General features: G+C 41.8%; 1 protein-coding gene across 8 annotated transcripts in view; it reads right to left on the bottom strand.

Moving 5' to 3' along the window:
* Positions 1-15191, bottom strand: part of LOC105143509 (uncharacterized) — a 559838-nt gene that overhangs the window by 487710 nt on the left and 56937 nt on the right. For all 8 annotated transcript variants that reach the window (XR_015544296.1, XR_015544298.1, XR_015544295.1 and 5 more), the window contains one exon: positions 7417-7451. The gene's annotated coding sequence lies outside the window, so the exon portion shown is untranslated. The remainder of the gene's footprint in view (positions 1-7416; positions 7452-15191) is intronic.

Raw genomic sequence — 15191 nt, 5'->3', positions numbered from 1 at the left:
ACGAAAATGTGTTTTCTGTTTAAAATTTATGTGACAATATTCGGGAGCATCTCGTATGCAATAAACAATGAAGACATGAAAATTCAGCTCGGTCCTCCCAGTGGACCTACATCGATTTCCGTCGCGTGGGGTGTAAGACGCGTTTCTCCTCCTTTCTGAGGACAACTCAGGGACGATGTGTATATTTTCCGGTTGACGATGCGAGACCTATTTAACGGGCGCGAGTCCGGTAATGGGATTCGAACTTGGCACTCTTGGGAGCCATTCAGATACGCTTGCTCCTTCTTCTTTCACCGCGTCTGTATATACCTCGCCTGTCACCCCAAGAATGGAGGACTGTCATGATAGATTTGATATAGCCGGTTATGGTTCATTGTTACTTAGAAACATTGATTGATGAAATATTTTGGAAGTTTTGTAAAATATATAAAGATTTATAAATCTCTTATAAAACAATATGTTTACAGAATGTGTTAATTCAATAACTTGACAAATTTTTAAATAGATATGATCAAAGAGATGAAATTAAGTAATTTTGTTGTAAATATTTACAGTAAATATTTACAGAAATAACATTAAATAAATTTTACAAGTTTCACAGAATGTGGTGTATTTAAAATCTATAATGCATACGAAACACATGTTCCAATCTTATTAACGGGAGAACCTTCGTAACAGAGAGAGAGAGAGAGAGAGAGAGAGAGAGAGAGAGAGAGAAAGCGGTTTTTGGGGCCGACTAATTCCAGATCCATGGTTTTCTGAGACGCGCAAAACAATACATGACGTTCAAACGTGGACCAACGATCTCGAGTGGTTTTGGTTACCACTCGGTTTGTGGTTCATTTGTCGCAAAGGACCGTTTCCATCAGAAGGCTATTCAATCCCGCAGCGGCCACTCGTTACATTTAAGTCGGCACACGAAAATTTAACTATGCATTGCACTTCTGTCTTCTTCATCCTAAAATCCAAAATGCTCCTTTAGAAAGACCGGAAAATAAAATTTTCAAATTCTACCTATAAATCGTGAAAAAAATATTCCATTATATAAAATATATTCGTACGTTCACAAACGGACGCGCAATCAGGATGCTAAAATATATCCTTTCCTCGCACTCGTCCTTCGGCGATAATTTAGCGGTCAGCGAAGATTTAACGGCAAATTAGCTAATAATTACTAGCAAGCTCCGTACCGGACGTTACCTTAACTCGAATGCGATTATATTTCTCCGGCGTTCGAGTCCGATAATGGGAATGCAAGAGCTGCGAAAGCGCTGACCCGGCCCCCATTATCGAAATAGCAATTAGAATAAATCAAAAGTACGCCAACTCGTGCAATCGGTGCGCCAATTCGTTGAAAATCAGGGGATACGTTACAATCTTCTCTCCTAATATTTCCGACTAGCTTTGTAATTCAGCGAAAAATTTGGTCCGCTACTAATTTGAGTTAAGCCAAAATACAGAACACAAGTTACAACCAATTAAAATTTCAGTCAACGCGCTTCCATTAAATTAAAAAATAATCTTAAAAATATATATAATGCATAAAAAATAGAAAGAAATACTCTTGTCGCTCAAAATTATATAAATATAATAATTTAAAAGTCATTAAACTGAATCTTTAAATATAATTAATCATGATAAGTTGATACGTATTGAAATATTGTAATAAAAAATTTCTAAAGATGTCCAAAAATATAATTATTAATTCAATTATTTGACAATTTTATTCTATACTCAGTTACGGACATTGATGGTAACAAACTTCTCTTGAATAATGCTATTATTTTATATATGCATGCAGAGGCTACGTCCGGCCACGTGGTCCAGTAATCGAATCTCATTCCGAGGGAGATTAACGTCTTGTCCCAATCGCATGACATCCTATCGTATCATTCCAGAAGATACCCTGACTCTCTCTTTCTTGATAGGTTTATAGTTTTCGGATGTCGAAGAACCAGCGACAGTCAGTGGGGATGGTTCGTAGGAGATTCTTGAATCAGGGGAGAGATGCAAGGGGACAAGGCAAAGTGCTACAGTGGGGTTGTGCTCGATCTTCTCTATCCAATTACCCCGACCATCGACGCTCACCAACGGAGACTTCCGGCGACAATACCCCTGGATCTTCCGATTTTCCCTGATGCCGCTTGACCCACTATCCCTCGACTTCGAGTATTTCACTTTGGAGGTGCTCAACGTCGTGAAGACGTCAAGACGTCGCGCCGACCTCCTTCGTGACGAGGTGCAACAACCAAAACAGGCACGCAAGCCTACTGCCCCGAAGAATGACACGCAGCCGGTCGGAAGATCGTCCGTCGTCACGACGTCGTTCTCACGAAAGGTGCAGGCGGCTTACGTGCGCCAACGATGACAAGACACCCGGTAGATCGGGTCCAGGGGACATCTTACAGGGGACAGACTCAGGTGGGAATTTGTCGACGTCCTCGTGGCGTGATCGTAGGATCACGTGTTGAGAATATGTTCGGATATCCCAAGAGCTTTAGCTCTTTTTCTAATAAATTATTTAAAGAGATAGATGCAATGCAGACAGAAGCAAAATTTTGGGTAAAGTAATATTGCGGAATTAGAAGAAAATGTATAGAGCTTATAAATAAATAAATAGTAATAAAGAATGTATTGGAGTAATTATATTACGGTTGAAATAAAGTGATATACCAAATTCTTCAATGATATTTTTTTACAATCTTAACAGAATATTTATCACATAATCTAAAATGTTTTTCAATATTTTTATCTGCATCAGTTTTATTTTCAACGTAGATACTTTGGCAATCGACGTCAACAGATACGAAAACAAGATCGCGTATTGAGATCCACTGAAGTCCAGTGGCTGTCCACAAGAATTTGCCCGGTCAAGAGGGACGAGAGCGGTTGGTTTATCAATCCACCCCTTCCCGGATGGCAGATCTGACCGGACGAACGGACGTTAGAGCGGCAGGAGTTTGGCTTAGTGCGGTACTGGAAAGCACTTGATCTTAGAGAAGCGACCACCTCTATGGGCAGCTCAAACTACGCCAACCCAAGCCAGGCGGCCTCCCCGGTGGTGGTTTTGCTCGTGCCGAGAGAGGGTTAAAGGCCGACACGCCAACGAGTTGGGTAAACGCCATTTAATAGAGGACGGTAATGTCATCCGTCCAATTTGTGAACAATTTGGTTCGATGTCTTTTTGTTTGGCTCGGCGCGACTCTTGCACAAAGCGAACTAATTAGCGAAACGCCATTCCTCGGGGTGCATTAATTACATGTAGCAAAGTATGCATAAGGATGCCAATGTTTTATTTCGTCTCGATTACTGACAGTTTCAATGCAATATGATAAACATTTCTCTTCCAGTAAATGAAACAATAATATCAGTAAACAATAAGATCGGAAACAAGATCGTTTATGTTAAATACATTACTTTAAATACGAAGCGCCACTACGGTTTGAATGTTAAGATGTTGAACTATTATTATATATTCATATAAATGGATTAATCTCAAAAATGATAATTGCGTGCCGATATGTATAATATCAGTTTTGTAAAATTGATATGTAACTATCCATCATTAATATAAATAATAAAATAATATAGAAAAATAATGTTGTTATTAATTAATTTATTAATTAATATGAATATAAAATTCCATTTGTTATCTCTTGATTTATAACAAACTACAGATGTCAACGCAACAAAAGATTCTCATATATTTCAATTTAAGTTGGTAGTTCAAGTACGTATATCATATGTTTCACATATATATATATATATATATATATATATATATACGTAGATATCCCGCTAATGATCAAAAATATTCCGTCGAGCTTTGAATATCGCTTTCGACGAGACCTCGAATAAAAGACAAGACATTTTCAATGTCTGATTATGGCGTCGGACATGGCCGCGTCAATTCATCTCCCAAAGAGAAAAGACTCCCCCGCGATCTAGCCGTGTCAGATATCCTGCCAGGAATCGTTGCTCAGGTGAAGCGCGAAGTCGGAAGCCCTTTTCTATATTATTCGCGATGAATAACGAGACCACTCAGTCATTCCCTCCAATTTAAGTGTAACGAGCCACACCGATACATTCCTTCTTATTCTTTTTCCGGGTCTCCGTTCTCACCCCCACTTACCTAACTCATCTCCTGCCATCCTCCCCCCTTCAACGTGATGTAATCCCGCACAATCCAGACATTTTTCACCATTACTCGAGCGGCCATAGCGATGGCGGGCAAATAATTAATTTCTCACGGAACTAACGAGCGCCGCTTTTCTTTTCAAACCCACGGTGTATTCTATATCATAGCCGATTCAAGAAAAAGAAGAAAAGCGGGAACGCCTCGTGAAAAGAACAGTGCAAAGGTAATCGCGCGATAATATCCAAGTTTCGCCTCCTTTAAATTTAAGAATAAAAATTTATTTAATCGAAGATATAAGTTTTCAAATCAAAATTTCATTAGATTTAAATCTTAATAAATATGGGTCGATGTTATTAGTTGTTGACTTGTGATTCCCAATATTGCAACCCACATGACGCGAGACACTTTAGTTTAGTGTGAATTTCCAAAGCCATTCGCATAATCGGAGTTTCTTCCGGGACGAGGGGAGGATACCGTGCTCCTTACGAGGGTGCCAAAGCACCCCGAAGGGTAGTTCGGAGGTCGCAGTAGATGCAGGGTGGGGGTTGTTTCACGATAGTTTGGACGATCTATGACCCGAGTTCGCTAAGAGACCACGAAAGGGTGGATTTACTGGTCCGTCCCGCGTTCACACCACACAAATCCAAGTGACCGTCCGGACCCCCTTCCCTCGTCGTGCGACTTACGTCTACCGAACTATTTCCCCATCGTCGACCATGAATCGCCGCGACGTGCGATGTTCGTCGGAAGCAAACGCTCACCACACCAATCTGCGAACTACGATCTTACAGAAATAGCTATAAAATGATATTTTATTATTTAACGTAAGAAAAGCACTTTTTTATACATTGTGAAAATTTTATAATTAAAGAATATGTGATATATGCATTCTACAAGAAAGTAAATCAGAAATATTTTTGGTACAAAATGCGATTTAATTTTATCTATAATAATTGTAATAAAATAATATATAAAAATTCATGAACTTAAGCATAAGAAAAAAATTCTAATTAAGTCATAATACGAAATATGAAGTGCTGTATCTAAATTCGGTACTTCCCGAATGTAAATGTAAATTTGTTTTGTAACGAATACATTATAGCAACCAGTACAAATGCGCAAATGCATTCATTATGACCTAAATAGCTGATTCCCGAACGAAATCGGGGCCCGAGCTGAGGAGGGATAGCTGCATAAATAGTTTGTTTGTTATTGCAGATCGTTAATCCGATGTTTAAGCAGCCAGAAAATATTCCGCCCGTGACGATGAGAGCTTAGATATCTTTTGAAAAGGGCGACGGTGCCGGCGCTTAGCATATCGTAAAAGCAGTAACCGCGCCTCGAAAAAGCGAATGGAAGTCGGTCGGAGGGAAGACGACGATACGCGCGCGTCGTGTATCGCGTCATAAAGATTACTACCAGCTCGAGACTTTATTGTCACGCGTTATAAATGATGTTGCGGACGTACGCCAAATATTCAAATGACATTTTTATCCGCGGCTCCTTTCGAGTGGAAGGATTTCGACGGATCGTGCAGAAGGAGAATCCGAATAGGCTGGGAACGACGGTGATACTTCTATATCGAAGAAGACATTAAGCTATACGAATATCTTCGGTATTCGCGCAAGATTGCACATGACTTATATATACTAAATATATATATATATATATATATATATATATATATATATATATATATATATATACTCTGAAAAGCCGCTCCCGTCATTTTCATATTTCGGTCTCGTAATTATTTAAACATTGTCCGCATTTAATAATAACAGCATTCGCAATCATTTTTTCCCCGAGAATTGCATCATCCCCCCAACTTGTTTCGCATCCTTCGGTAAAATTACAGCGTCGGTCGACGCGACTGAGGGTGGAACAGTTGATACGGAAATACGGCGATTTCTCAAGGTATTAAGTGAGCCTGCGACCTTTCGTATTAATAACAATAATAGTACACAACGTCGAGCGAAAGCTCGAAAGAGAGAGCGAGAGAGAGGAGGGGGGGGGAGAGGAAAGAAAGAGAGCAGGGTATAATCTGACTGCTAGCGAAGGATGAGGGCAACTTTTGAGGCCAGATACAAATTACACCTCATTTTTATGCCATTTTAATATCGCCACGCGTCATTAAATATCCCCTCGCCCCTCCAACCTGCGACTCCACCGTGCATACAGCCATGGCGTATCCTATATACTTTCGTAATGGCATCTTACAGGGAATGAAATATTCGTACGCACCCATTAGCGTCTCGAAGGCGGAAGCCTGCGAAGCCGCAGAAATCGCACGAAGGAAACGTAGCGGCAATGAAAAATCGAGACGATTTTAAAAACGGTCGCTGATGACGTGTCCTGGGTGGAAAAAAAAAGAAATTGGAGGGTTGACACAACCAGATACGCTTGTATTTTATCAATATCGATTTAAACATGCTTAAGGATTAATAATAAGATTCGCGCAAGATTTCTACTAAACTTCCATATAAAAAATTCAGAATGTTAGAATTATAATGGAAGTAAGAAAAATGCAAACGTGAAAAGAACATTCCTTTCCATCTAACATCCATTTATAAATGCAAATTAGAATTTTGAAATTATTTACAAAGTTCGATTTCCAATTTCTTAGCTCCATATTGAATTAAATTGAAAAGTTACGATTATCTGTAAAATTCGTGAAATAAAATAACACAAGATCAGAAGATCGCAGAAGAGTAAATGTCGCTAATTTCAACTTTACGTTATCATAAAATGCGTTCCTAGCCTGAGTACTTTCGAGAAATACTGCGACTTTATTGGCACAAAAGAGCACTCTTTACTTTTACGCACTCTAAGTTATGTTAATTTTAAGAATAAAAAAAAACAAACGATTTGCGAAGGTTCAAGAAACGAATCCGTTAGTCTAAACCCAATCCTTATTCATTCCTTCAGCAACCTCGATCATTATAATATCGTATGCGCATCGAACACGTTCATAACTCGCATTTACGGTAACGTCACTTGGTCTTTTGTTCAACGAACCGCCACGTTCGACCGTACGCGACGATTTTATGTCAGCTTTTACGAGCCGGAGGAGCGCATTTCGAATTGGGACTACGAGAGTTACGAGATCTCTCTCAGGAGTATAGCCCTTTCCGCGTCGTACGAACCCAACGGTTTTTAACTTCTATCTCGTGACATTCGTTCTTCAAAGTTTGCTTGTACATGGTTAACCGACTTTTTCTCGTCTAATACACGGTAAAGTTGGCAAAGTATAAAAGTGCCACGTAATTATGACTTACCACTTTACGATCCTTCAAATCTCAGACGCTGTAATCTGAAACAAACAAGAACACATGATGATTCTTTCGGAAAGAAAATATTGAATGTTACTGTATAAAGCTATTTTTTAACACGTTCAATATTTCAGAATTTTCTTATTTCTTATTTGTAAGTAGATATTCTGAAACAACATTTACTACAACTCCGGAAACATTAGAAATCCGCATAATACATTTTGGAATAAAGCCACGAGAAGTAAAGACTCCCTCAGACAGCTCATTCTCAGAAGGTAAAAAGGGATAACGAGGCAGAAAGAAAAACAGTGCGGAGAAGAATGAACGCACCTTCTCAAAGGGTTGAAGGATACAGTTTCCTAATTTTATTCTGCAAGAAGTGGACCCTTTACCGTCGGCCGAATCGCGCGAGGGGTGCATCTTCCAAAAGAATACTCGCCGTATACGATCTCGAAAAAGAGCAGGTTAAAGAAACAAAAAACTATATTCTTGGCACCTCTCTCCCTCTCTCTCTCGCTCTCTCCCTCTCTCTCCCCCCCTCTCTCTCTCTTTCTCTCTATTTATTATATTATACTGGCGCGTTCCTAGCACGTCGGCTCTTTCCTTATACCTGAATTGAAAATCTCTCTGCACGTGCGAGATGTATGCGCACCGACGGCTCTAAGCAAATCGTGTTATCCTATGCCCGGCCAGTCGGCCATCTCTGTGCGGCCCGAGAGGAATTAAAATAAATACATATCTTAATTAAGCTCCGGTGTACCACCTACCGGGTGACTAAAAATGATACAACATAGAATGGCAGGAGGACGAAAAATACTCATATTATATTAAAATTATTTATCCGATAAGAAAAAAAATGTTAATAGAAAACGCAAACAAAATAGTCAATGCTATTACTGGATAATATCAAGAAAATAAAAGCAAATAAGATCAAATAAAAAATGAATTCAATATATAAGAGTTATACGTTCAAATTTTTAGTACGACTTGAATCTTGTCTAAAAATCCTACTCGATCACCCGGTATATTCGCATTATACATATGGAACTATCGCACTCGTTGCTTTATTCCTCTTTATATGCACATTCGAATATCCGCAGGCTGCATCTCAAACTTGATTCTCTCAGTTGGAGCGTCGGTAGCGTTAAGAGTTTTCTCGGAGATTCAGTTCGTCCCTCTGCGCGTGTTTCCTACATTTTTCTCTCCTCCTCGTCATCGCGTCCACTCGGAAAAATATATTCGACGAGAGAAAGAGAGAAGTAGGAAAAAAAGGCAAGCAGGCAGCTCGCGGTGTGCACGCGGAGCTTTTTAAGTGGGCGGCGACGGGTGGCGCAAGAAATTCGGTGAAATTTCGCGCAAAACGGGAAAAGAGCCGCGGGCGTATTGGGTTACGCGAATTCTGAAATCCGAGACTTTATGAATGATAAAGCGTCGGGGTGGGCCGCCTCATCGTCGAAAGGAAGGTCCGACAACACGATGGAAAAAGACAGGGACATCGGGAAAGAGAGCCAAGCGAGCCAGCGAGCGAGCGAGCCGGTTACCGCCTGGCCGTATAATTAATTTTCGTCGAACGCGAAATCCGTTTAACATACTTTCCGAAACTCTCCAGCCGGTTTCGTGACGAGCCCGGAACAATTTTTTTCAAAGGGTGCGCCGCCGGCTGCCTCGCCCTTTTACCCCCGCGCGCCCTATCCTCTCTCACGACGCAGTGGTGCAAAGGGTGCACCCCCATACTGCATTTGTGAACGGTGCTTAAGGTCACCGGCCACCGTGCCGCACCGCGCCGCGCGAAATCACGCGACTAAGTTGCAGCGGCAGCCCATTACGCTCGTTTTCGACATGTAAACACGCGACTGGTGCAACTTCGTTTGACGTACAGAAATTAACGTACAGCGATCCAAAACTGCGAAAGAGGAGACGGGGCGGAGGAGGGATGGGCTGAAAGAGGGTGCGCGAGAGTGGAGAGGGAGATGGACGCGGATGGACGTAACTAGACGTACTTATTATTATTTAGGGGTGCAACACCGGTGTGTGGCCCCTTCCGGGCTGTCAGTTTCGCAGAGGCGAAATTACATATTCCTCGCAACGACCGCGTCGAGACGTGCGAGCAGTACGAGACGAACGGGGACGGACTTTTTATTTCGCCGCTGCCTTTGCTGGCCGCGCACGGCGGTGTCAAAGCGGCCGGTTCTCCTCAAAGTATAATTATTTTAGTTACAATTAAAAATGTGCAGACCCGCCGGCGACGCGCTCTCGCTTCACGCCGTGAAAGCGCTTCGGACTTGGCCGCCTCTCTGCGCCATCAATCTTTCTCCGTTCTTCGTATTGTCGACGCGCACGAGCTTTTGTGCAGCGCTAAAAGAAAGCCGTCGAAAGACGAAGAGTTGAGAAAAAAAATGATAGAACAATATGGAGTTATTATATAATCGGAGTGAAAAGCGATATTATTCGACTTGTACGATGCAATATCATTTTCGGATTATTATTATTAAAAATAACCTTATAATAATACGTATCTCTTATTGCTTATATTTTTTAAATATAATTTCCACTTCTATCTTAACTTTATATTAATGTAAGATAGATTTAACATAATGTTATTTAAATCTAATACGATGCAAAAAATACATTATTATATATACTATAAAATCATTGTCAGTTACGATAAGTTTGACCGCACTAGATCGTCGTAGAGATTTAATGCGATCGTACCTCTCGAATCGACGGAAGAACGCGGACAAAGCTACCGGTGCGCAATTACTTTTAACGAGGACCCCAGCCGCAGAAAAATATGACCCGGTAGCAAGAACTTTCCCAATTTTAATCCGTCATTCGAGACCGGCTATATCAAGGAAAAAAAAAAGCGGCAACTTTCGTCCTGTAACAAGTTGTCGTTTGGGGGAAGAGCAAATAAAGGGGCGTAAGTACACCTCACCGAGATTGCGGGCGAGGTCAAGAAAGAGTGAGAATCGAGAAGCGAAAGAAGGAAGGTCGCAGGAGAATCGGGAAGTGAACCATAAATAAAGGAATTAGTTTTTAATGGACGTTAGTCACTATTAATTGTGGAAAGTTAACCCCTTCCTTTACTGGTCCGTTCTTACCCCATTCCCGCCCTCGTCCTTCTTTCCGCCCTTCTGTCTCTCCTTCTCATGTTCCTCCGAGAGATCGCGCTTGTCCTTTGAGACTGACGGAGCCCTAGTGGCAAAGGAATGGACGAACAGCAAAGGTACAGGGAGTCTGTAAGGGGCTGAGAAAGCGCCGGGGAAACACGGTGCAGCCTTTATTTTACATTTCCACGGGCCATTCTTTCTTTGTGCGATAATTAAGTAAGCTGAAGCCAACCGCTGGCCGGTCGTCCATTCATGTTCGCCCCGAGCTAGGTTGCCGGCCAAGAAAGGGTTTAAAAATTATCTTCCGTCAGTTTACCCTCACTTGTGAATTATTTTGCAACCGGTGGGTGGTTCTCAAGGTGAAGTCAGCTAAAATGAAATTCTTGCTGTCCTCGGATTGCAACTCTGGTGTAAAATTCATACCTCATTCTTCCCAGATCTTCAGTTTTTATTCACTCGTAAATTTTTTGCGATCAGTAAGTGAATCGTGGGATAAAATATTTCTACAGAAGCCTTGCGTCAATTTTTCGATCTCTTGTTCTTAAAATTTTAAACTCGACCTAAACGGGACCTCGCTCTCAATACGCGATCTTTTATAAGCGTGCAACACGTCAGGTTATGATAATTGGTCCCAAAACTTGGCGTAAACCATCTACGCGCGTAGACGATCGCACACCTACGCGAGATATTACGTCTCACAGACTAGAGCATGGCAGAGTTATATTAGACAGGAGCGAAGAGCTCTGGTGGCAACTGCCGTCTTTCACTTCGCACTGAAACCCCGTGCGCCAAGAATCTTGCTAATTAGATATATAAGGAAGCTAATTGTAATAAGGTGGAGTCGGGTGTACACGAGAGAGCCTCCTGCCTCCCCCATCCCGCCTCCATCTACCCCCCCTCGTTCACCCACCGGCACACGTACAGCCTTGGTACACGCGTACTTTCCCTGACATTCGTACTCATCCGCGCGGCGCTTTGAAACCGAAACTGCCACTGAAGAGATCCCGACGAATCGCGCTCAAAGTAAGCGCAATTAATTTGAATGACGGCACGGTACGTGAGCGCTGCATGAAATTCGGTTCGTGACGGAAAAACTGAGAATGAAGTGAAATGCTTTCAGACATAACGATACTACGGCGGAAGGCATATCAGTATCTTCATGAAGTTCGTTGTTTTGTTTTATCAATATCTCCTGCGAGAAATTTAATGAGTTGGCGTTTAATCTATCTGCATTCCTCGTATCAAAATTAATTGACTAACAGTAACAGCTAATAAAAAACATGCCACTGATGATAGCATGCAAGTATAACTGACAAAAACGAAATTAATTTAATTTTCTTCACATTAAATATAAATTTATATATCATTGTGTCAAGCCATTTTGTTTTGGGATCACAGAATAAAATAATATCGTAATATTATTTTCATATCTATGTCTACTAAGAAATCCAGGAAGAGAAAGCGCTATGAATAGCTTATTAATAGCGATCCAGCTTATTAATAGATATCACTTACGGCTCCTATTTAGGTTTTCGGTCACCCCACGATCGTACCAAAGACATTCGAGGGTCGCAGATAGTAGAAGTTTACGACGAGAAAGGAGGGGATGGAACGCGTTGTAGTTATAACGAAGAGGTGAGTAATTTAACCCTTCTTAGACTCGTCTTGTCTTCGCCACACCCTTCTCGCCACCGAGCCACCGTGTCGTCTTATCACTTCTCTCCTCACGCTGTAATCTGCGACCCCATCGTTCAACGTTGGTTTATTTAAACCCGGCCAAAGTGATCGCTTGATTAAATACTTCTCCTAGCGATTCAGCTTGTATCGTACATCATGAGTAACGGTAAAATTTTAGACACACGTTAAGCCCAGAAGCAACGCTATATTTTATATAACATTTGAAGTTGCACAATATATCGAATAGTTTAGCAATTTACAGAAGAATTAATGCACGATTTCATTTGGATATTTAAAACATGTATGCATTAAAGAACAAAAACGGTCACGTGGGATTAATGATATATTGTTCACAAAACTCGAAAATAAAATAAGTTCAACAATGTGACGCTATCTTACTAAAAATTATTGACCAGCTTGCGCTTGTTTTTTATCTCGTCCACGCTTTGGACAGGCAGAGCTGATATTTAAGGCCACAAGTTTCGGTCTCTGCGTTACAGTCGACGCCAAGGAAGCTCACCCCCGATAGGGACAGCGAATTTACTGCTCACCGTTGGTCCCGGCGAGTTTCTACCCGAAAGCTTATAATTTTGACGACCCAGATAAGCCACTGCGAGCGGCGCGACTGGGGTACGATGCTGGGAAGTCCCCGTGATTTCTGTTGCGCGTTTCGGTGCCGCTTGCCATCCTAGTTAGAAACTCGGGAAGTCCTTGGACACGGAAACATCGCGATTCACGGAAACTGCTGTATGGAAAATATGACGAGCGTCTTCGTCCGAACTTTTGCTGCACACGACATTGTACACGTACATTTTCTCGAAATCTACAGAAAATACTTATTGAATGATAAAAAAATATAGCAGCTCCGTGTCAAAGAAATTTACTTTATAATTTTTAATTGTTTCTGTGATATGTAATATTTCAAATTTTTTAAATATTAAAAAATGTCAATTAACAAACCATTTTTTTATATATTGTATATTGTCAACTTTTTTAATCTTGACATCTTTTCCTGCAATTTTATGTTTTATGTATTGTTAATAACAGAAAAGATATAATCTGTTTAGAAACAATTTAGCACAATAATTCTTGTCGCATTATCAAGATACAACGAATCCGTAATCTCCAGCGGAATCACAGTGCCATGTTGATCGCCGACTCTATGGGAATTAGGCCTCCCCGGTCGGTTGGTGGCAGATAACAAAAATACGAGGCAAGTTTTCGGAGCCCATAACCCCGCGGGCCCGTGCGGACATTAGCATAGTAATGAATATTATTACATTTCGGCTGCACACTCAGTTTAATTCCATCTTCCCAGTCGTAAAGATAATAAGCGAGTGGCTGCTGCTTCGCGCTGTATTCTCGCTAACACGCAGGGGTTGCTCGCCGTGTCGAGAAGAGGATGCGAGCGAAGGGGTACAGGGAGGAAGAGAAGGGATGACGGAGATGATACAGGAGTATAGGAAGATTGTTGGAGGAGGGGTTAGCTTCGAAGGAAGTGGCGGAAGGTGGATGCCGCGGGGGGTGGTACGACTTTAAGAGGTTCGCAGGAGGAGTAAATATAAACTTGGGAAAGTGACAAAGATAATTCTAATAAAAGCGACGACGACTGCGACGACTACGAAGACGACGAAGACGAAGACAACGACGAAGACGACGACGGAGAGCATTCCCGGTTTCTCCCCGCTTAATTCGTGACATATTCCGGCATTGCATTACTTTTGTCCCGCCTTCAACCCCTCATGGCTTCGCGGCCCTCTTGAATTGCCCTTTTATGTCGCCTACTTGGTAACGTCGACTGTATGTATATTTAGAGATTTTATAATTACGTCTTGGGTCGAAAAGTTTCATAGTAAAGATGTATTGAACATGCAAATACTCTAAATGCACAATTAAATGCATTTGCTATGGCAAGAAAAATTTAAAAACGCAAGTTATCGTGTATGATATATGAATATCACATGAATACGAATTCAGTTTTTTCCTCTTCGTTTTTTCAATTAGCAGAAAAGGTGCTAAATACACATCTTAAAAATAATTCTGATATAAATAGAACTTCGTCAATTTACATAAGGAAGATTATCGACAAAGTTTAATTGATAAATATAAAGATAGATTCCTATCCCCCCCCCCCATCCCCGTAACTTATATACACTCGATCATGCCACATGAACCTGTCACGACAATGAACTCAGATGAACTCAAGATGTCGATCGTTATTCGCTGAAATTTGCAAATGCAACTTCGCGCTCGCGATATTCCACGAGTGCGCCGATATGCGCGGCACCGCGTCGTGCCGCGGCATATTTTCCACGGCCGAGCCGACGGACGACCATGCAGTATGTATATTTCCATTCCGCCGTTACGAGGTGTGCGGGATGATTTTATATGCAAAGAGTAGTTTAGAGCTAATTGTTAATAATAGGATTGGTAAGGTGGGAATTCGCCCCGACGGCTGACCACCCTCCAAACCCCACCATCGCCGGCACCACCCTGTGGTCCATCGTTCCCTCTGCCCGCTGACCATCCGCTGACCGTCTCCCTCCCTCCGTAACGCATCTCATTTAGCACCGGAGTCAGCGCGTTGCAGATCTGCTGTCCGTCCGTCTGTCTCTCTGTCCGTCCAGTCCGTTCGTCCGTCCGTGCCGCTCGACTGTCCGTATCTACGTACGTACGTACGTACACGTACGTTACTCTACGTACGTACGTACACGTACGTGCCCGCGCGCCATTTCCGTGCGGAATATAAACGCGTATGTGTACACGCGTCTACATACGTGGATATGTATAAATGCGCGGCCGGTACTGGCACGTACGGCACTACCTACCTACGTATTATTACGTATAAACGCGTAATTCTGAGTTATACGCCGGCCTTGTTAATGATAATTAAAACGCCTCGCTCTATACTTTTTGCCTTGGAATATTTTCTGAAATTCTCGCCGGGGATAACGGCGCCATCCGCGTGTCCGGTTCCGCGGCATCCCCGGACAG

Source organism: Acromyrmex echinatior, chromosome 2 (assembly GCF_024713525.1).
Source record: "Acromyrmex echinatior isolate Ae372 chromosome 2, ASM2471352v2, whole genome shotgun sequence".
In the NCBI taxonomy this organism is placed as follows: Eukaryota; Metazoa; Arthropoda; class Insecta; order Hymenoptera; family Formicidae; genus Acromyrmex; species Acromyrmex echinatior.
This window is presented reverse-complemented; position numbering and strand designations above follow the sequence as displayed.